Here is a 22,464-nt window from a genome sequence, read left to right on the forward strand (position 1 = left end):
TCCAGCTCTGACTTTCTTCCCTATCTTTCTCTCTATCTCTCCTCTGTTTTACAATTTTCTTCCTCGTCTCTACTTCTGTTACTTTCTGTCTCTCTTCTCGCTTATCTCTACACTTGTCTTTCCTTTTCTATTTCTCCATTTATATTTCTTATTGATTTGACTTCTCTCTCTCTCCCTCTCTTTCCACTTTCTCTCATGATCATCCTAACTACTTTAAACTTTCTTTGATTCCAACATCTGCGATCTCTCAGGATAGGCATCTGGTAACTGACTATTCTATATTACCATGTTGTGATGTTCCTGGTTCTATAAGGTAAGGAATTTGGGATCATATCCTGCACATTTGGAATATCATGTTATGGACTTTAAGTTCAATTCAGTTCAGTTGCTCAGTCGTGTCTGCCTCTTTGCGACCCCATGAGTCACAGCACACCAGGCCTCCCTGTCCATCACCATCTCCCGGAGTTCACTCAAACTCACGACCATTGAGTCAGTGATGCCATCCAGCCCATCTCATCCTTTGTCGTCCCCTTCTTCTTTTGCCCACAATCCCTCCCAGCATCAGAGTCTTTTCCAATGAATCAACTCTTCTCATGAGGTGGCCAAAGTACTGCAGTTTCAGCTTTAGCATCGTTCCTTCCAAAGAAATCCCAGGGCTGATCTCCTTCAGAATGGACTGGTTGGATCTCCTTGCAGTCCAAGGGACTCTCAAGAGTCTTCTCCAACACCACAGTTCAAAAGCATCAATTATTCGGTGCTCAGTCTTCTTCACAGTCCAACTCTCACATCCATACATGACTACTGGAAAAACCATAGCCTTGGCTAGACGGACCTTTGTCAGCAAAGTAATGTCTCTGCTTTTGAATATACTATCTAGGTTGGTCATAACTTTTCTTCCAAGGAGTAAGCGTATTTTAATTTCATGGCTGCAGTCACCATCTGCAGTGATTTTGGAGCCCCCCAAAATAAAGTCTGACACTGTTTCCACTGTTTCTCCATCTATTTCCCATGAAGAGATGGGATTGGATGCCATGATCTTTGTTTTCTGAATGTTGACTTTAGGCAGTGTTTACTACTATGGAGTATGCTGAGTTTTTTTGTTAGCCGGGAATTGACCCAGTTGTGGAATGCTCTCGACGGGCAGGTCCAGATCGTGCAATTTTCAAAGACTTTGCAGAGCTATTCACAACACATTGTATGTACCACTCCAAGTAGTTTCAAATCAAAATTTAAAGAATATGGTTGTGATTATATAGCCATATTTTTATAATGTGGATTTTAAAAACATTTTCTTTATAGATATGCATTGGTGAAGAATGAAAACTACGTCAGAGTCCCACATTTCTGAAGAAGGATGACTTAGTTCATTTTTGTGTCTTGGAGCCAGAATGTCTCCATGTCAGGCATGATTTAATGACAACCCCTGACTTCTGAGGGCAGCAAGGGCAGCAGTCGCGGGAGGTGGTACTGTCCTAGTCTCCACTGGCAGGAAAGACTGAGGGGGAGTGACTGGTCCAGGGTCCCACAGCTGGCAGGGGCAGAGCCAGGACTCAGGTGCCCCGTCTGTACCAGCACCCACTCTGGTCCGCACAGGCGGGTCGTCTCTGGAGTGTGTTGGAGCTTCTGAGATGACAGGTGTGGTCCAGTCACGGCAGTCAGGCTCCCTGTGCCTCCAGGTCAGGGTACAGTGTTCAGTCCCTTCAAATCATCAAAGGAAGCATTTCAGCCTCACAGATAGGAGCAAACAAACAGTCAATTGCAAAAGCCGTAACTCTGCTTAATTATTTAACCACAGAAGGGAAAGAGTAGATCTTAAAACTTCATGTTATAAGAAAAAAAGATTCTGTATCTACATTCAGTGTGGGATGTTGACTTAGTGTGGTGACCATTTCAAAATATGAACAAATACTGAATCGTTGTGTTGTGTACCTGAGCCTGATGTAATATTTTATGCCACTTTTATTTTTTAAAGTACATTTAATTAAAAAAAGAAAGGAAAAGCGGTGGACTGAATGGAGTAGATGGGGGCACCGGCATAGGGACAGACAGATGGCAGAGGCAGCCATAGTCCCGGCAAACCGAGGCCCTGCCTGCATCAGTGTATCCAGCACGCTTCGTCCTATCTTCCCCTAGCAGTGTTCAGACATGAAGCAAAAATGCGGGTGTGTGAAGAGCAGATCCTTTTCTAAAATACTGTATAATAAATTCTTGAGTGACCTCAACCATGGTCTCTTCAGTGTCACAGCTCATGTTTGTCACATAAGCTCATGCTTGGTACATGAGCTTTGTTATAAAAACTCAGAGTAAAATGTAGCTTTTTGCCCTTTCATGTTACACCTCCAGTATTTGATGTGTTCTGTCTTTTTCTGCATGAAAAGACCCTCCATTGAAAGTCATCAGATGGGGTCTCCTTTTTTGAAAGTTGAAATGAAGACACCCACTGCTGATGTTACTGAATGGCTAATGAAGAATTTACTGTGTTATCTCACAGACATGGTATGCTATTCACATACATCAAAAAGTTGCCTGCCCATGGCTCGTACGATAGTGTCATGAAGTGAAGTGAAAGTCATTCGGTCATGTTGAACTCTTTGCGACCCCATGGACTGTAGCCTGACAGGCTCCTCTGGCCATGGAATTTTCCAGGCAAGAATATTGGGGTGGATAGCCATTCCCTTCTCCAGAGAATCTTCCCAACCCAGGGATAGAACCCAGGTCTCTCTCATTGCAGGTGGCTTCTTCCATTAGAGCTACCAGGGAAAACTTGGACCCCTTATATTCAGTGAGACTGAGTCTGATCTCTTAATGCAAAGTTGCAGAAAAGTCTTGTGCTGTCTTTCTAATTGAAAGCCCTCTTAATATATTGGAATGGCATTACATTGTAAGCAAAATCTCTATTTTGATTTGCAGAATGGAATTTCTGTTTCATGTCTCAGATTTCTTTAGTATTTTTTCAACATCTGACATTTCTCTTCTATTTTTTAGCTCATGAACATGCAATATATGTACAATTGTAGAAGGTAATAAAACTGAATCTATCAAAACAATTAGTTTTATTTTTCTTATTTTGCATTATGTATTTGGCCTAAAGTGTTAGAATTACAACAGGAAGACAAGATGAGTTGTGAATACATATTAAAAAATACCATTTTGTATTATGTATCATGAAATAATTGTTTTCTCTTGACATATCACCTAAAATTGTCTGAGTTATCTTATTTTGAACCAACTCTATGAAATCATTCTCCGTTGTGTTTAGCTAGTTTGAATTAAAATTCACTCAATTATATTATAAGTTGTTTTGCTAAACAGGAACATTCAACTCAATGCTTCATAGGAAGACAGTGTTATCTGTCAGTTTCCTTTCAGTATTCATTGTCATTCAAGAAAGATCGAACTGTGTCTGATGGAAATGGTGCTGGTTTGGGTGGAAACTGGCCACCGAAATCTAATCGGCTCCATCTGTGCTTGGTCTAAGAATGGGCCACAGAATAGAGGTACAATGGAGAATCCCTGGGAGCCTGGGGCCTCACCAAAGGAGCTTCTTATAAGGAAAGAGGCGGAGAGGGAGCTCCAGAGTCCAGCCATGGACTAAAACCTCAAGCCTTCAGTGGTGTCATCACAATGAGAATATCCTGTGTCAGGAGTGGACCTGCGTCTACACCACGACCATAGCTGGGGCCTGAGTTGGACATCAGTGTGTGACTTTAATCAGAGAGGGAGCTCTCCCCCGATGCTCGGGCTGGGCGAGAAGGATGTGGCCAGTCCTCCTAGGAGGACAAAGACCCCAGATGTTGGCTCTCAGATTTTCCTTTAAAAGGATCCATTAGAGAAAATAGAAAAAATATGCAATCATTTATTTTTATCACTCGTACTATGAATTGAACATTATTTTATGCCTATGCCTTTTACAGAAATGCACAGACACACATAGAAATGAGGGTCATACTTGTTAATATAGTTACCTAATAGAAAATATGGTTAAACAAGAGACAAGAGGAATAAGGATGTGACTTGAATGTGCGGTGAGGTCAGACTGTGCGAGCTGAAGCCTTGACCTTAGCCATGGAGCTCAGCTTCCCTGTGGGGCTGGAGGGATGGAGTGCAGGGCCTGGACTCCTACTCTGGACCTGCTGGGTTGGGGGAGAGCTGCTCTTCACGCTCATGTTGCTGAGCAACCCTCTGCTATTCACTCATCACACTGTTATCTGATGTTAGCGCCCCTAGTAAGCCTTGCTTGGGTTGACTCTGAAGTCATTTTGTCCTTTTGCGGGGACATAGATGTCTCACTATATGAGATTCCATTGCACAGATGAGGTCAGGGCCTCCATATCTCTGTTCTTATGAGGAAGAAAGCATCTCACATCTGTCCACACAGCTTGGTTCAGGGATTGGGTCTTGAGGCACCCTATCTGCACTGAGAAAATGAATCAAGAGGTACCAGCCTCAGTAAGTCACAGATCAGGGAAGACCGCGGGTGGCTGGTCTGCACCTTAGTGCTGCAAGGAGTCCTGTCTGCTCTTTTCTTCAGGGTCGTGAGCATGGTTGAAGGAGCAGCATCTGAACATCCTGGGTGTAAGTTTCCCAACTCATCTAGGAGCTCATTGGAGGAACTGTATACAGAAACAATGGGGAATCTGGACCACAAAGCCTAGAGTATGTGTGATAACAATCGCGTGCCTGTGCAGAAGGACCTTTTCTTCCGTTAGCTGTGACCCTTTGAAAGTGAACAAAGTAAGTTGTGGTTTCATTGTGCTTATTTTCTTGTGACATCCCAGCTACCCCTTGCACAAACCCAAACAGTAGGGGCTAGTTTGACTTTGAGCATTTTCCATGAATCAACCACATTTGACAGAGCAGGTGAACAAAGGAGCCTGAAAGAGTGAAACCCTTCCAGCCGCACAAGCGCCCTCCTGCTGCTACTCAGGCTGTCTCTCCACCCCCACTCCCCTCCCCTCTCTGCACCTAGCAGGCCAGGGCAGCCCAGGGCGAGAGGGGCAGGAAGTTGCTGAGAAGCTGGAAACCACAGCAGACACTGCCCTTGGGGCCCTGGTGGGGAAATCAGTTGCACCAAATTTTCTGCGATTTGCAAGTTTACCTTCTTGCCTTCTATGCTTAATACACTGTTTCATCCCAATGAAGAAACAGTTCCAAATCTCTAAGACGAGGGTGGTGTGTTTTGTCTAGAGAAGTCTGATGAAATTCATGAGAACCTAGGAGCTGACCTAGATTAGATTTCATCTGTCTTGTGGATGGTTGTTTATTTATTTTCAAATGGAGACCTCCTTTTTGTTTCACATGGATTTGTTTCACACACACTGAAGCTGAGTGTAAACAGATAAGCAAAAAGCTTTCCCAGTTGTGAATGAGACATTGTTGTAATTCTAGTACATAAAAAATTTTCTGTTAAAAAGATCTATTAGAGAAAATTGGAAAAATGTACCATCACTTATTTTTTCCTCCTTGTCCTATAAATTGAACATTTTTTTTATGCCTTTGCCTTTTTTAGAAATACACAGACACACCTAGAAATGTACACATAGACATGCATAGTGTTGTATTTGTTAGTATCATTACCTAGGAGAAAATATAGTTAAAGGACATGAACATTGTTTCATAGAAAAGGAAATTTAATAGACTAAAATATGTGAAAAATGCTTATCTCACTCATAATAAAAGAAAAGCAAATTGAAATAGCAAGCACATACTACTGTTTACTCATCCAACTAGCAAAATCCTGACATTTCACAGCACTGTCCTGGCATTCACGTATCTCTGGTACAAATGCAAGATAGTGATATCTCCACTGGCCATATCTATTAAAATGACCAATACACACAATCTTAATGACATAAAACACGATTGGAATTTTAGCATTTAAAAAATGCAGCAAAATGTGTAAATAAAACAGTAGTGTATTATGAGGAGATGATTTTATAAGCTATTGTACATTCACCAGCAAAATATGATCTAGCTGTCTAAGCATCTCCCTACATTTACAGTAAAGGAGCTCTAAGATTGTGTCAGTGGAGAGAAGTACAAAACAATATATTCTGTATGCTACCTTGAGCATACAGAGGGAAATTAGAATATATACACATGCATGTATTTATTTATATGTACACTCATATTTACTACCAAGGATGCAGAGAAAAGAAAATCATGACTTGAAAGAGGAGGAGAGGTAGAGGCTAATGCATTTTTTTAAAAAAATTTATTTTTACTTTATTTTGCTTTACAATACTGTATTGGTTTTGACATACATTGACATGAATCAGCCATGGGTGTACATGAGTTCCCAATCCTGAACCCCTCTCCCACCTTCCACCCCATATCATCTCTCTGGATCATCCCCATGCACCAGCCCCAAGCATCCTGTATCCTGCATCGAACATAGACTGGTGATTAATTTCTTACCTGATAATATACATGTTTCAATGCCATTCTCCCAAATCATCCCACCCTCCCCCTCTCCCACAAAGTCTAAAAGTCCATTCTATACATCTGTGTCTCTTTTGCTGTCTCGCATACAGGGTTATCATTACCATCTTTCTAAATTCCATATATATGTGTTAGTATACTGTATTGGTGTTTTTCTTTCTGGCTTACTTCACTCTGTTTAATAGGCTCCAGTTTCATCCACCTCATTAGAACTAATTCAAATGTATTCTTTTTAATGGCTGAGTAATACTCCATTGTGTATATGTACCACAGCTTTCGTATCCATTCATCTGCTGATGGACATCTAGGTTGTTTCCATGTCCTGGGGTACACGTGTCTCTTTAAATTCTGGTTTCCTCGGTGTGTATGCCCAGCATTGGGATTGCTGGGTCATATGGCAGTTCTATTTGCAATTTTTAAGGAATCTCCACACTGTTTTTCATAGCGGCTGTACTAGTTTGCATTTCCACCAACAGTGTTAAGAGGGTTCCCTTTTCTCCACACCCTCTCCAGCATTTATTGCTTGTAGACTTTTGGATCACAGCCATTCTGACTGGTGTGAAATGGTACCTCATTGTGGTTTTGATTTGCATTTCTCTGATAATGAGTGATGTTGAGCATCTTTTCATGTGTTTGTTAGCCATCCGTATGTCTTCTTTGGAGAAATGTCTATTTAGTTCTTTGGCCCATTTTTTGATTGGGTCGTTTATTTTTCTGGAATTGAGCTGCAGGAGCTGCTTGTATATTTTTGTGATTAGTTGCTTGTCAGTTGCTTCATTTGCTACTATTTTCTCCCATTCAGAAGGCTGTCTTTTCACCTTCCTTATAGTTTCCTTTGCTGTGCAGAAGCTTTTAATTTTAATTAGATCCTATTTGTTTATTTTTGCTTTTATTTCCAGTATTCTGGAGGTGGATCATAGAGGATCCTGCTGTGATTTATGTAGGAGAGTGTTTTGCCTATGTTCTCCTCTAGGAGTTTTATAGTTTCTGGTCTTACATTTAGATCTTTAATCCATTTTGAGTTTATTTTTGTGTATGGTGTTAGAAAGTGATCTAGTTTCATTCTTTTACAAATGGTTGACCAGTTTTCCCAGCACCACTTTTTAAAGAGATTGTCTTTAATCCATTGTATATTCCTGCCTCCTTTGTCGAAGATAAGGTGTCCATAGGTGTGTGAATTTATCTCTGGGCTTTCTATTTTGTTCCATTGATCTATATTTCTGTCTTTGTGCCAGTACCATACTGTCTTGATGACTGTGGCTTTGTAGTAGAGCCTGAAGTCAGGCAAGTTGATTCCTCCAGTTCCATTCTTCATTCTCAGGATTGCTTTGGCTATTTGAGGTGTTTTTGTATTTCCATACAAATCTTGAAATTATTTGTTCTAGCTCTGTGAAAAATACCGCTGGTAGCTTGATAGGGATTGCATTGAATTTGTAGATTGCTTTGGGTAGTATACTCATTTTCACTATATTGATTCTTCTGATCCATGAACATGGTATTTCTCCATCTATTAGTGTCCTCTTTGATTTCTTTCATCAGTATTTTATAATTTTCTATATATAGGTCTTTAGTTTCTTTAGGTAGGTATATTCCTAAGTATTTTATTCTTTTCATTGCAATGGTGAATGGAATTATTTCCTTAATTTCTTTTTCTACTTTCTCATTATTAGTGTATTATTATTAGGAATGCAAGGGATTTCTGTGTGTTGATTTTATATCCTGCAACTTTACTATATTCATTGATTAGCTCTAGCAATTTTCTGGTGGAGTCTTTAGGGTTTTCTATGTAGAGGATCATGTCATCTGCAAACAGTGAGAGTTTTACTTCTTCTTTTCCAATTTGGATTCCTTTTATTTCTTTTTCTGCTCTGATTGCTGTGGCCAAAACTTCCAGAAATATGTTGAATAGTAGTGATGAAAGTGGGCACCCTTGTCTTGTTCCTGACTTTAGGGGAAATGCTTTCAATTTTTCACCATTGAGGATAATGTTTGCTGTGGGTTTGTCATATGTAGCTTTTATTATGTTGAGGTATGTTCCTTCTATTCCTGCTTTCTGGAGAGGTTTTTTTTTTTAATCATAAATGGATGTTGAATTTTGTCAAAGGCCTTCTCTGCATCTATTGAGATAATCATACGGCTTTTATTTTTCAATTTGTTAATGTGGTGAATTACATTGATTGATTTGCAGATATTGAAGAATCCTTGCATCCCTGGGATAAAGCCCACTTGGTTATGGTGTATGATCTTTTTAATGTGTTGTTAGATTCTGATTGCTAGAATTTTGTTAAGGATTTTTGCATCTATGTTCATCAGTTCATCTCTACATTTACAGTAAAGGAGCTCTAAGATTGTGTCAGTGGAGAGAAGTACAAAACAATATATTCTGTATGCTACCTTTGAGCATAAAGAGGGAAATTAGAATATATACACATGCATATATTTATTTATATGAACACTCGTATTTTCTACCAAGGATACAGAGAAAACAAAATCATGACTTGAAAGATGAGGAGAGGTAGAGACTAATGCATTTTTTAGAGGGTTTTGATTGATTTTTGATTCATGCAAAGATATTATCTGACAATTGTAGAAGGTCCCTGAAATGCAGATTACTTTTCAGTGGCCCTTCCTGACTAAGGTTCCACTTCTTTGAATAAGTATCTTTTTGAAGATGCATAGCAGTCGGTCATAGGACACTGTCTGCTTTTCAGTTTCTTATTGGTGATCATGGAACATTGGGGGCTGCAGTAAATGGTACCACAGTGAATGAACCTCTGGGCATGTAAGTCTTAGTACATACATTTTGTTTCCTTAGGAAACTGACGAGTGAATGGTAAGATAACTTTCCACGGAAAGCATGTGGTAGCTTGTGTAATGAATTCTGTGATGGTTCCTTGATGCCTGAGATCTGAGCTGGCAGTGCTGAAACTGTTTCAGTCACCTGATGCCTCAACCCCTGGCTGCATGTTATAATTACTGAAGGAGCATTTTTAGAGTCTAATGCCTGGGCTATGATGAGGGCTGGAAATTTTTTCTTATACAGTTATGTATTTATCTGTTTACTATTTCTATGTATTATTTATTTATTTATCACTGTAATCATTTATTTACAGCTCTAATAAGAGAGCCACTGGTATAATGAAACAGCAGCAGGATTTCTGTCAGGTGGACTTGGCCCATGAAGACTCTGGCACTACTCTGTGTTGAACTTTGGGCATATTTCATAGACTCTCTGGAACCTCCTCTTCTTATCAGCAAACTGGAGATACTAGGTGATAAAATACAGGCTTGGCGATCAGAGAGACCCAGCTCTAAAATGGCTGTGACAAGCACATACCTCCACATCTCCAGCTGTAAACTGTGAACTGTAACTGTACCTTCCTCCAAAAGGCTCTTAGAGGATTAAAAAAAACTACCTAGTGAAGAGTAGAAACTGAGTTCCTGCTCTATCCATATCTAACTTGTCTGCAGGGGAAATGAGATTAGAGATGGCTTTCAGGGCTTATGGGTATGTGTGGAATCTACTGTTTCTACAGCAGAGGTACCAACAGTAGAAGCTATAACGTTGTTGAGGACTTGCCCGGACAGAGCATCGTTAACTCATCAATTCCACATGCTCCAGGAGATAGGGTGTTGCAACTTTATTACACGGATGAGGAAATCTTAGCACAGAGAGTTCCAATAGTTGCCTGAGGCCACACAGATGCTAATATAGACCCAGAGTTTAAATCTAAGCCCACGAGGGTCAGAGTCTGCATGCTTTACCCTCCACTCGCTACCCCTCTGGCATTGGTGCAGGTTTCATGGGATTCATGTCAAGAGCAGGAGGCAGTGCCTGTGAGACACTAGTACAGAGCTGATGCCTGTTCTCCTAAACACCCAGTGCAAGTCATGCTGGGTGTCACACTGTCACCTCAGGAGCATCCCAAACCAATGGGTCTGAGTCTGGTGACTCTGAAAGAAAAGGAACTTGGGCACCTTTGTTTGGCAGTAGTTTCACTTGGAGCCAGTGCTCCAAAGAAGCACCGTAACTACCATCTCAGGGAAAGACTTAGAAATATGGTGTTGACTATTATTACAATCAGTGCTGAATTTGACAGCTCGGTTGCCTTGCTGCTTCTTACCTTGTTTAGATTTCATGAAATTAAGGTACAGAGACAAAGGGGACTTCTGAATATTTTTAAGTTTTTTTGCACCTATTATGAAAATCAATGATTTTAAAAACTGTTATGCAATAATGACATCATAGATAAACACACATATGAACTGAGATATATTAAACCCACCAAGAAAGTAGAGTTTCTGAGACAATAGATGATGAAGGAAAGCTGACCTGTTTGTAGCACCCTCTGTCATGAGATCTTCCAGTCACAGCAGACGCCTGTTCTCCTAAACACACAGGAGGTGATGACAACAAAGTGGCCTGTGCTCATAAGGAGGAGTAAGAGGTAGGTGTAAGAGGCAGAGGTGTTCATGAGCTGCAGCCTCAGGGTACCTAGAAGTCATTTTGGTTAGTTTCACGTGTTCTTTTGAGAGGATAGGACATATTATTGAAAGCAGTGATCACAACTATTTATTTCTGGTGACCTACAATGAAATAGTACTTTTCATACCCCAAACCTCAAACAAAACATGTACAACCACCATGACCACGTCCACCAGGAAAAATCAGAATCCAGTTGACAATTCAAGTCCACCAACAACCTCAGTTAAATTCACTAGAACCTTCCAAAATATTAAAAGGCAAGATTATGTTTTTATTGAATGAGTCCAAAGGAAAAATATTTGTGATAAATAGCATTTAGCATCCCCTTAATCTCTGAGTAATAATAACAGGCAATATTCATTAACAAAGTGAAAGTATCAGTCACTCAGTCGTATCTGACTCATTGTGACCCATAGACTATAACCCACCAGGCTCCTCTGTCCATGGGATTTCCCAGGCAAGAATACTGGAGTGGGTTGCCATTTCCTTCTCCAGGGGATCTTCCCAACCCAGGGATCGAACCTGGGTTGCCTGCATTTCAGGCAGATTCTTGACCATCTAAACCACCAGGGAAGCCCACTAGCCAAATATTAAACACTTATTCTGAGAGCTCTGCATGCAAAATCCTAATCTTATTTAAGTTTTCAAATAACCTATGAGATTATTATTTTCAACTCCATTTTACCAGTAAACTGAGGGCAGTTGTCTGGTGTCACACATTTAGAAAGTACCAGAAACTACATTTCAATCCCAGCAACTTGATTCTGAAGAACACATTCTTAGCTGCTCTGTAGTTCTGCATCTCACATGCAATAAATACCCAGACATCAAAGTTAAGCATAAATAGAAAGTTGAATTGCTGATATGGAAGTATCTGAGCCATTACATGTTGTGCAGCAGTGAAATTCCTATGAAGGGTATAAACCAGGGAAACCTGGCTGTGACACATTGGGGTGGGCGAGAGGTTTTGGTAAAGAGGACATTTCACAAAATGGAAGAAAGCCTTTAGTCCCAAACTCCTGAAACATCAGGAGCTCGTGCCTCACTTACCTATCTTTCTTGGATGTCTAACATCGTGACTGTGATGTCATAGGATAACTGCTCTTATGTACCTTTGAAGTTTTGCAACAAATATATGATGTCAAAAAATAATTAACAGCAACACTGATGATGAGCCTGACTTGGCTATTCGATGGACCACAAGGCTGATTTTATTCCTATATAAGTTTTGCTTTTCTGTATTTTATCTTTATGGAGTCAGAACTCCAGAATCACTAGCACTTGGTGTGGAAAGGATCTCAAAAGGTGACATGCTCATAACTCACTGCCCAGGGTCAGGTCAGGTGTTAGCTGAGTTCCAGGCCCCCTGACACTGGGGATGGAGGAGGGATCAGCAGGACCAGAGCCAGTGTTTCTAAATTCACTGAGAACTTTCATACAGGGAGAAGGGCCACCAACTAGTATTGTAATAGCCATCTAAATGGATACCCTATGGAGACATGCCACGTAGGCAATCTTTGTAATAGAGTTGGGTGCAATTGTTCCCAGTTGGCAGAAGAGGGCAGTATTGCTCAGAAATAGAAGTAATATACCCACATTCGTGCAACTAATAATCAAAGAACTGGGGTTAATTCCAGGCTTCGATAATTCAGAAGCCCACGTACTTACACCCCTGCCCGTGGATCCATCCTGTCTCAGGGCCTTAGCTTTGGGATTCTTGTTCTATCTCTATATCTTATAGGAGGAACAGAGAACTAAGTGTGTGAACTGGCCTGGGTTGAATCCCCAGATCTGGCTACATGGCTTTGTACAAGGGACTGAGACAACTTGTATTGACCTGTATATAAACAGGTTAAAAGTTCTGAGATATCTTCCCCAAACAGCGATTTTCACATTTAAAAAGTTGTCTGTAACTGTTTCCTGGCAATAATGAGCTTGCAGTGCCTGTTCAGGCCACTCACGATTTGAGATAATAATATAACCACATCATTAGTCTACAAAACAGTGTTCATCTTTCTCCTCTCTGTGGGACTGTGTCCAACTCATTGGAAGTGGTGTCTTATCATCAAGAATAAAGTTAGCAAGAATGGTGGGGGTGATCGCTTCACTTCGCCTTTGTGGAAAATTTTAGCTCTTCTATCAGAAGTCCACTTCTGATAAATTTAAGACTTGTTCTAGAGCAGAGACTGCCGCCATGTCCTACCTGCTGTCTGCTGCACACAGCGGAGGTGCTGCTCCAGGACCTTACCCAGACCTTTAAGCTCCCTCATCCATTAAATCACTGATGTCTCTTAAAAAAAGAAAAAAAGAAAGAAAAGAAAAAATAATTATTCTATGCTGCTATTCTAGTTAAGAATAGTTGTTATGTACTTTAAAAATTAATATGTTTATGACCCAGCTATCCCACTGCTGGGCATACACACTGAGGAAACCAGAATTGAAAGAGACATGTGTACCTCAATGTTCATTACAGCACTGTTTACAATAGCCAGGACATGGAAGCAACCTAGATGTCCATTGGCAGATGAAAGGATAAGAAAGATGTACATATACACAATGGAATATTACTCAGCTATCAAAAAGAATGCATTTGAATCGGTTTTAATGAGGTGGATGAAACTGGAGGCTATTTTACAGAGTGGTAAGCCAGAAAGAAAAAACACCAACACAGTAAAATTAACGCATATATATGGAATTTAGAAAGATGGTAATGATGACTCTATATATGAGACAACAAAAGAGACACAAATATAAAGAACAGACTTTTGGACTCTGGGAGAAGGTGAGGGTGGGATGCTTTGAAAGAATAAAATTGAAACATGTATATTACCATATATGAAATAGATCACCAGTCCAAGTTTGATGCCTGAAACAGGGCGCTCAAAGCCGGCACACTGGAACAACCCTGAGAGATGGGATGGGAAGGGAGGTGGGAGGGGGTTCAGGAGGGGGGACTCATGTACACCCATGGCTGGTTCATGTCAATGTATGGCAAAAACCACTGCAATATTGGAAAGTAATTAATCTCTAATTAAAATAAATAAAAATTTAAAAATACATTAAAATGAAAAAAAAATAGTATGTTTAATCAGCTATCAATGATTTGGGCATCCCCAGGATAATGTTTGCAAACCCATTACTCCAGTCTATCAAGATTGATCCTATAGGTTCCCTTTGTCACCAGCTCAAGAAGTTTGGTGTTAGCTTTTTTTTTCCTTTTTATCTCAACTCCCCTTCCCCAACACAGTTATTTCAGCTCTAGAACTTTGCTCTCTCAGCAGTCTGTGCCTTTGTAATAGCAGTGGCCTTAGCCAAACCACATAACCTGTCCATGTCTCAGATTCCTCAGGTGAAAACTCCTGAGGAATTAGGGTTGTGGTAATTAAATAAGTTAACTTAATACAATCATACTGTATAGAAGGGAAATGTTTTTTTTCCCCTATCCTCTTAAGTTTTCTGGCTGAGGCCTTATAAATTGGACTAACAAAAGACAGATTAATTGGAAGGAAAAAGAGGGTTATTCACGTGTACATTGCATAGACTTATGGGAGACATACTCAGAGATGGGTAACTCAAAGGAGTCCTTAGAGCTGAGGTATATTTACCTAACTCGGAGTTGGGGAAGACCTTTATGGAAAAGCAAATGACTCTTTGGTCAGATAAATGGGCCCTGGAGGGGATATATGGGAGAGGTGATGGTGGCTTTGTGTGTCTGGGTGTCTGTGTGTCTGGGTGTCTGTGTGTCTGGGTGTGGCATTGGCTTCTCCTCTCCCAAAAGAGATTATAGTTGCTTCCTACCGGGGACTTATGACAGTTGAGATCTTTGGGGAGGCTCTGCTCTTAAGTAGATAAGGAATTTCAGGAACTAAAATGCCTTCAGCTTGAAATAATCCTTATGTTAAGTGGCATATTTGGGGATGGCGTATGCTGATCCCCTTCAATATATAAGACCATGTAATAGTGCTAGAACATTCCTGACAAGCAGCAAGCACTCTCTGAGTGTGAGTAGCTGTGACTGCTGTGACTGTCATGTAGGATCCTCTGTGAGCATCTATAATGGAGGTTTGGGTCCAGCTTGCTGTTCCACAGTTTGTGTCCTTAGTGTTACAGGTGAGGGAGAATCTTATGCCTCACTTCTCCTTCCTTCAAGATTCTGAACCACTAGAGAGAACAGACATAAGAAGGCAGTAGAACCAGATGGAGCAGAGACATGTGGGTGGATGTGGTCCCCTGAGCCTCTGGTTCTCCCTGGAAGGTGAGCACTTGAGGACAACTTGACTTGAGCCAAGAAAAGTACAAGGTCAGAGGTCTCTGTCTCAGAGAGCAGATGTTTGCTTCATATTTAAAAATTAGAGCTGCAGTGTTGCTGCTGCCACTGTAAAACCTGAGTTCTTTCTTTCCTGCAGAAGATTATAATTCCTCTGCTCTCCTTTGGCTAAGGAAAAATTGAGTATGAACTGACTTGCTTTCTGTGCTAACCTGATTAAAACTCGCCTATTTGCCAGTTATGTGTGAGCTAAATCACGTTACAGAGTTATGTGTAGCAGCCTGTTCCATGATGGTGGGACTCACGTGTGCTCTTTCATTTTAAGGTTAAATCTGAATGTCAGCTATTATTTGCACCAGCTCCTGCTGGTGCAAGGCAAGCGGAAGCAGGCCTCAGCAATTGCAGGTGGGGTCCTGCAAGCTTACCAACAATGGGAGGGTATAGACACCCACAGATGATCAGTTCTGCCAGGGACTTGTGGAGTGAAATTAATGCACACATATGCACACAGAGTAAACCATGTGTCCCAAAGTTGACTCTCCTGGGGATTTTGGATTTGTTTTGCTTGTACTTTTTTAATATCCTCTGTGGCATCCTCCAGCCATGCTGAATCGCATTCCTAGGCATTCCAAGTTTTCTCTGAGATTATTATTCTTTTCTTTTTATTTGTTTGTTTTTTACTGTGTTTGGTCACCAAGTTACACAGACTTAGAGTCATCCACTCATACTCTGATAATTCTATTATTAAGCTCTAGTAATTTCACTGAACAACACATATGCTTCCTTCTGTAGTCAGTTCAGTTCAGTTCAGCCACTCAGTCGTGTCCGACTCTTTGTGACCCCATGAATTGCAGCACGCCAGGCCTCCCTGTCCATCACCAACCCCCAGAGTTCACTCAAACTTACGTCCATTGAGTCGGTGATGCCCTCCAGCCGTCTCATACCTCTGTCATCCCCTTCTTCTCCTGCCCCCAATCCCTCCCAGCATCAGAGTCTTTTCCAATGAGTCAACGCTTCACATGAGGTGGCCAAAGTACTGGAGTTTCAACTTTAGCATCGCTCCTTCCAAAGAACACCCAGGACTGATCTCCTTTAGAAATGGACTGGTTGGATCTCCTTGCAATCCAAGGGACTCTCAAGAGTCTTCTCCAACACCACAGTTCAAAAGCATCAATTCTTCAGCACTCAGCCTTCTTCACAGTCCAACTCTCACATCCGTACATGACTACTGGAAAAACCATAGCCTTGACTAGACAGACCTTTGTTGGCAAAGTAATGTCTCTGCTTTTGAATATGCTACCTAGGTTGGTCATAACTTTCCTTCCAAGGAGAAAGTGTCTTTTAATTTCATGGCTGCAATCATCATCTGCAGTGATTTTGGAGCCCCCCAAAATAAAGTCTGACACTGTTTCCACTGTTTCCCCATCTATTTCCCATGAAGTGTAGAAACATCTATATCTTGATTGATTAAAATTACAGCATATTCCAAGAGAATGCGGAGAATGGGGCTTCCCTGCTCGGTCTAATCTATTTGTTCTGTAGGTAGGACTTGTATCTTTGGTCTGTACTTGGTCTGTTTATGACATGGAAGCCAAAAGTAACAGAGAACTCTGGCCTTTTAAAAATTTATGTGGAAAGAAGTATGAGAGTGAGAAATCTACAAGAAAGGCTATTCATGAACTCTGACCTGTGACATCATGGTTAAGGATGTGGAACCTATAGTCTAGCTCCCTTGGTTCAAATCCTGGCTCCTCCACTGATTAGCTCTGGGACCTAGGAAAGTGTGCACCGTTTCTCCCCTGGAACAATACAGATGACATTACTAGTACCCATTGTCTAGACTTATGTTTGAAGAATTTAGAGAAGTAATACATATGCAGTGTTGAAGTATGGTCCTCCAAAAGATATGTCCAGGTTCTAATCCCCAGAATGCATGAATGTTACCTTATTTGGAAAAAAAAAAGGGGGCTTTGCTGATTTAATAAAGTTAAAGACTGTGAGATGAGGAGGCTGTCTTAGATTATCTGGAGAGGTCCTAAACCAAAAGACAAGTATCCTTACAAGAGTGAGGCTGAGAAAGATGAGATCAACAGATGAGGAAGCAGCTATGTGGCCAGGGAGGCAGAGATCAGACTGACTCAGCCATAAGTGAAGCGAAGCTAACAGCCACCAGAAGTGGGAATAGGCAAGGAATTGATTCTCTGATATATTACCTCTGGAGGAAGCACAATCTATCAACACCTTGATTTCAAACTTTGGCCTCCAGAACTATGAGAGAATACATTGCTGTTGTTTTAAACCAAGTTTGTTGTAGTTTAACAGCCAAAACACAAACTATGTATAGTTCCTGGTGTACAGCAACTAACAAATATTAGGCATTACTATAATTTCCCCTGAACTATAGAAAAATGTGGCCTAATGGATCCTGGTTTCTTTGTGGTCTATGGGATCACTTAAGTTACTCCTCCTTGCATGAGGAGTTGCTAGTACCGAGATGCCAAGAATAGATTTTTCTTTGGCGCTTTGGAGAGGGCAGAAGTGTTTGTCAAAGCCTCCAACACTTTCCTTAGAGAAAGGAAATGTTGATGGCAGTTCCTACATTTTGAGCCAAGGCAGAAACACAGAGTGCACAGATAATGAAGTTTCTATTTATAACATGGACTGGTACAGTTTTCTCCACCAGTAGAACTCTGGCAGTTGGACTACAGATCCCACATGTGTCCAAATATATTTTGTGTAACTTAGACAATCTCAAGGCTTCCTGGAGCTGCAAACACAAGCAGATGGTCCTGGCAGGGGTGACGCCACAGCATGTTTGCTGAAAGCATCCTCTGGAGGCTTCTTATAGGAGAGGGATTTTGCATGTTAAGTAGGGTGACCGTGACAATAAGCCTGGTTTGTCTGACTGCCTGGTGTTCTCTTGTTGTACTAGAACCCCAAATGGTTTAGCAGTTGTCACTTTCAAAAATGTCCCAGTTTAGGTGATAAATTCTGTGCTTACTTCAATGTGAAGACACGTCATAGGCAGCTTGCCTAGGAGCAAGATCTAAACTCACAGGAAAAGGGTTCTCTCCTAATGAGTTAGACAATTTTGTAACAGCAGCTCTAACACTGACAGAGGTAAGGATGATAGATCCACGCTTGCTCTGTAAGATATTTTTTTTCCCTCATGGCTGGAAAATTAAAAGGCCCCAGAGACCAAATAGAGAGAAATGGATAATGAAGAATCCAGAATTCTAGCACATAATTAATATTAAAAGTCCTTAACATTTTGGAGAACTTACTGCCAGAGTCCCAACCAGTCACAATGGATGAAGGGATTCTTGGAGAATGGAATTCATACTCCAGATTTATCAAGGTTAAAAAAGATATGTTCGTTGCTGGTGCTGTGTGACTCGTGGTCTGCAGGCGTATGCTGTTTCCTGTGGAGCAGTGCATCCCATGTCCAGCTGCCCGTGCCAATCTGGGCCAACATGGTCAATGGGTCTACAGGATTTCTAACTGACCATTATCCCTACCGCATTGGGAGATGGCTGGAATCAGGCTGTGGGGCAGATCCCTCCAACTGGAGGGAGTGAAATGACATCCCATTTTCTGAAACTTTGTGGTGTGTTTGAGATGTCACAGTGGAGAGGTAGGAAGGAGGCAGAAAGATAACAATATTGGGGAAGAATCATTTCAGTGGGAAAATCCTTCTCTCAGTGGAGGACACAAAGCCAACAAGAGATTTAGTTGAAAGAGGGAACTATTATCAGAATTATTGGTATGGCTTAGATCCAAATTTGATAAAGTGTCCTTTGAGGGAGTCTAGTTTTCTCAGGATACCATCTTAAGCTCTCCAGAGATGAAGGAAAAGGATTGGAAAAGCCCAGCCCAGCCATATTCCTGTGACTTCAGAATTTGGGGGAAAGAGGGAGGTTGTGGACGGGGTAATAGAGGTAAAGGGGAGACCTGGACATGACTGAAATGTAGGAAAGAAGGTGCAAACTATTGTAAGTATCATATAACATGCAATAATGCTATATATTGCTGGTAGGCACACAGATAAAGCTTCCCGGGTGACACAGTGGTAAAGAATCTATGTGCCAATGCAGGAGACACAGGAGACCTGGGTTTGATCCCTGGGTTGGGGAGATCCCCTGGAGGAGGAAATGGCCATCCACTCCAGTATTCTTGTCTGGAATATTCCATGGACGGAGGAGCCTGGAGGGCTACAGTCTATGGGGTCACAAAGAGTTGGACACGACTGAAGCAACTGAACACAGCCCGCGCCCCCCAACCCCGCCCCAACACACACACACATATAGATAATAAAATTATGCTAACATGCCTGGGAAGAGTACACATTCACTGGAAGGAACCAGTTATACCTGGGGAGAAGAAAAGGAGACCAAGATGGGCCATGGCGGGGGTTGTCTCTGTCATTATTCTCCCCAAATTATATTAGAAGCAGTAATTTTGAAAGCAGAGATGGGAACCTGACTTCCATGTCCCTGAGCTCCTGTCCCTCTCGAGTGCCATTATATCTGGCTCCTCACAAGGTTCAGGCCAGAACTGTGTTTTCTTCAGTATGATATTCACTATGCTCTTCCCACCTAGCAGGCAACTGCCAAACTTTGCCTAAAACCCAATTATTATGTATTCTGGATCCATGGATTCAAAGTTACATATTTCCTCATGGGCAGAATAACATGAGATTTTAGCAAGTAACTTTTTCAGCCAATCAGCGACACATATACACACGAAGTTAATTGCTCCAGGAGAAGCTCAGACTAATCAGGGAGTGGAATGTGTTGGGGAGAATCTAATAAACCTCTGGGTACCTGGAAAGAAATGAGTTAGGCTGCATGGAAAGGGTTTTCCCAGGTTTATAATAAGGACTCTCTCCCCTTTATATACTGCTCCAGATGACTGTTTCCCAAAATGTAGTCACCAATTGACACTCCAGTACACTTATTGAGCCCAACCTAGACCCGCTGAATCAGAAACTCTGGGAGTGGTGGTGTCTATCTTTGTTTTAACAAGCCCTTTAAATGATCCTGAGGGACACTGAAGAGTGGTAACCACTTCTCCAGACTCACACCTTTGCCCATGATGATTAAAAGTTATCATGACTATGATTGCTTTATAGAGGATCAGTTCAGTTCAGTTCAGTTCAGTTCTGTCACTCAGTCGTGTCCGACTCTTTGCGACCCTATGAATCGCAGCATGCCAAGCCTCCCTGTCCATCACCAACTCCTGGAGTTCACTCAGACTCGTGTTCATCGAGTCAGTGATGCCATCCAGCCATCTCATCCTCTGTCATCCCCTTCTCCTCCTGCCCCCAATCCCTCCCAGCATCAAAGTCTTTTCCAATGAGTCAATTCTTTGCATGAGGTGGCCAAAGTACTGGAGTTTCAGCTTTAGCATCAGATGTCGAATCAAAATGTTATATTCCTGAAAACTCACATAATTTCATACAGCAATTTTATCTTAAAGTCAGAAAACTGGAAGTAAATGACCACTACCATCCTAATAGGCCCCATTCACATCACCCTATCCAATTCAACCAAAAAGAAAGCACAGCAGAAGGTCAGCAAAACCCAAGTGAAGGACAGACCTAAACTAGTCATCGGAGTAAATTATTGGAGAATGTTAATGGTAAAGAAAATTAATCACAATGATTTTTAAATGATAGCGAAAACTAAAAATAAAAAAGAACTAATATAATGCTAAAATTAAAATCCAATAAAATAAGCTAAAAGTTAGAATCAGAGGAGTATCAGTGAAATTTTTATAAAAATAATGACATCTGGCCTCCTTCATATCAGACAGAAAGGGGAAAACAGAAGAAACAAAAAGAACTGTGCCTTCCCAGGGCCTGGGGCCAAACCGACCTACTGTTCCTGGTGAAGAAGTGATGGGGGAGAGGTGGGCACACCCTCATCACCTTCCCTTCTCCTCAGCCCCTCTCAAGACCTTTCAAATCTCCATAGAAGCCAAAGCAGATCTTAGATCCATAAAAATCCCTGTAACATAAATGTCATGTCTGTTACAGTGACAGTGCCTCCATTTGGTTCTTTTATTTATTTATTTTATCAAAGGTACAAAACATTTGGTCTGTGCTGGTTAATTAGGAGTTAATTTGCTTTGAATTGGTTCAAGTTCTTTGCTTTTGTTTTGTTTCCTTGGAATCTTGGCTCTAATGGTTTCAAAGACATACATTTTCCACTAACCATCCAGCAGAGATAAGAACCCTAAGCCCACTGAAATAACTATTACTATCAGCTGGGTTTAACGACAATTAAAAGGCTCTTCTAAGTTTTGTTAAGTGTTTTTTCCCCCTCCTTGTCTTACTCTTTCTCTTAAATGAGGAGGCACTATTATAAATATCCAGGAACACAGACAATACCCAAGCAGCCCACATCATTGTCCGGATCTTGGAGGCTGAGGGGAGAACAAGGGCTTTAGTTTGGCCCATCAACAGAGTCTGCGAGTCCCTGTGCATCTGAGGGTGGACTGCCTACAGCTGTGGCTAATGAGCAGTGATGGCCTGAAAGTTGGTGGGGAGTTTTTTCCTTCTTCCAGAAGAGGCCGGCAAAGAGGTGACCACCTTCCAGACCACAGATGAGCAGGGTGAAGTGCTAGATCAAACTGGAGGTAAGATTGCCACTGGGGGTGACTACGGCAGGGGCTCCCAGCCTCTGGGATCTAATGCCTAATAATCTGAGGTGGAGCTGACATCATAATAATAGAAATAATACGCACAATAAATGTAATATGCTTGAATCCTTCCGAAACCATTCCCCACCACCCACATCACCCCTCTATCCCTCCCCATTTTGTGGGAAAATTGTGTTCCATGAAACCAGTCCCTGGTACCAAGAATGTTGGGAACCTCTGTTCTATGGGATAAAAAACTGATATGTGTATAACTTCTGGAAAAAAAAACTTTTAGAATTCATGTTCTCTTCTACTAAAAGAGAAAAAATAAATGTTGGGAATAATAAAACTGAAGGGGAAATTGTACAGTAATAAATAGGGTTCAGAGTGGGTATGTTCTCATCAGTCACATTTTGCTTTGGTAATATCTGCATACAGTACAAAATTTTAGACTAGTAGCAAAAATGCCATTAAGATGAATTCTCCCTTCTATTCCTGTACCCTGAATCTCAAGATTTTCTCACTCAGGAGGCAACCAAATATATATTGTTAAATTTAGTTCAAAGATTTTTAAATGTTTTAAGTTGTTGGTGAATTATTCTATATTTCATTTTATTTTATTTTAGGG

This window comes from Ovis aries, chromosome 4, assembly GCF_016772045.2.
Source record: "Ovis aries strain OAR_USU_Benz2616 breed Rambouillet chromosome 4, ARS-UI_Ramb_v3.0, whole genome shotgun sequence".
Classification (NCBI taxonomy): Eukaryota; Metazoa; Chordata; class Mammalia; order Artiodactyla; family Bovidae; genus Ovis; species Ovis aries.